The following is a 2,055-nucleotide window of genomic DNA, read 5'->3' on the forward strand; positions in this document are numbered from 1 at the left end:
GTGTAGGAGCTTTGATAAGCACAATTTTCTTTCTTTTTTTTCACTCAATACATGGCTTTTATTTTTAATGAGGTTTAGATAGTTGACCGTAGATTACTGATTGGAGAAGATGGTCGGGTGGTGCGGTCAGCAAAGAAAAACATAAATTAACAAAAAAATAGTTATTTATGCCGACGTTTCGACCTGTGTTTCAGGTCTTCATAAGGGCTACAGAACAAAAGAGATGACCATCATATAGAGAAACATAAAATTGATAAGAAAAAGTATACAAACAAATTTGTAATTATACAAAATATTGAATTGAATAATTAATAATTAAAAATTGATAATTGATAATTGATTGGTAATCATGGAATAAGACATAGGTAAGTTACCGTCTTATTCCATGATTTTCAATCAATTATTTTTTATTAATTAATTATATCAATTGTCAATTTTTAATTATTTATTATTCAATTCAATATTTTGTATAATTACACATTTGTTTGTACATTACTTCTTTTCAATATTATGTTTCTCTATATGATGGTTGTTATCTCTTTTGTTCTATAGCCCTGATGAAGACCTGAAACTCAGGTCGAAACTTCGGCATGAAATAAATATTTTTTTGTTTATTTATGTTGTTACTTGCTACCCGCACCCCTCCCCCTCTCCCGACCATCTTCTCCAATCAGTTTTTATTTTTACACGACAGCGAAGCCCAAATGTGTCACACAACCAACTCATTGTATGTGCGATGATTTGAGGGGGAAATGCAACCTATGATTAAATTCAATGTCTTAAATGACTCAATAATATCCTGTGGTTGCTTTGTAATAATGTGACCTAGTACCTAAAATAAGTTTTTGAAATTTAACTTACTATAAAGTTTATGACGCTTGCCTTCGTAGAGATAGTACTTTCTATGATATTCTCATATGAATTTTGTACATGAAAGTTTGTTCGAACAACTAAAAATCAAATTCTTTTGCCAAATATCATGAAAACTACTACTCCTACTAATATCAACGTCATAAACTACTTTATATCATATTAAACTTTAATGAGTGCTAATAGACATCTGTACGTCGAATGGTTTTTGAGATATAGATTTTTCAAAATAATTTCACTAACTTCTTATTTTCCATGAAATATTGATTTTTAAAAAGCTATATCTTGAGAACTATTGAGCGTAAATAGTTCTATTGGGTCTCATATTTTATCAAATTTACTCTATTTTAATTTATGTCGTCTGTGATTTTCTAGTACTAGAGTTCTGAATGAAAAATTAATTAGTTTTTAACGTTTGAAACAGCCGCCATTTCTTATTTCCCCTCCTTATACTTAGCAGACTCCTCACTTTGCTAGTGATTTTACATAGTTTTCATTAAAGTAATCAGATATTGAAGTGAAATAACTGCCGTTTTCTCCTCTTAGGGTCTTGTACTAATTGATTCAACATTATTTTCGCTTCGGGCCTACTAACCCTACCCTCATCCAGGTATGTTCCCTTCCCTTCAGTAGGTAAGGTCACGCTACCTATTGTTACAACAATGTAACTAAAATATCCTTTTTGGGGGACGCAAGGCTAAACAGATACGTAAATACCAAATATATAACAAAATATCTTACTTGTTAATTAACTGATTTTGATAAATTTGTATATTTTTAACTTATCTCTGTAGCTCTACAATTTAGATATTCCGAATAACCCAATAAATAGCAGTATTTACTTCTGTTTAGAACCTTTGGCAGTTTGACTCTCACAATGCCGAAATGGATGGTCGTTGCAATATATATTTGCAGTCTGCCGGGCCGACCGTCGGGGTAGAACGGAGCACCCAACAGCTGCCTACTCGTGCTGTCAAAAAGAAGCATTAGTTAAGTTTAGTCTGTAGGTTTAGCACTGCTGTGAGGGGGCACCTTTGTCTACCCTGTTGCCATTTTTTTTAAGTACATTTTTGAAACTAGTGCTTTATAAGTCAATTTTTTTTTTTGGTTCCCTCAAACATAAACCCAAAACATAGTTTTTATTTTTACACGACTACAGCGAAGCCTGAATGTGTTTCACAGCCT

This window comes from Halyomorpha halys, unplaced genomic scaffold, assembly GCF_000696795.3.
Source record: "Halyomorpha halys isolate HHAL.00 unplaced genomic scaffold, Hhal_1.1 Scaffold1161.1, whole genome shotgun sequence".
NCBI lineage: Eukaryota > Metazoa > Arthropoda > Insecta > Hemiptera > Pentatomidae > Halyomorpha > Halyomorpha halys.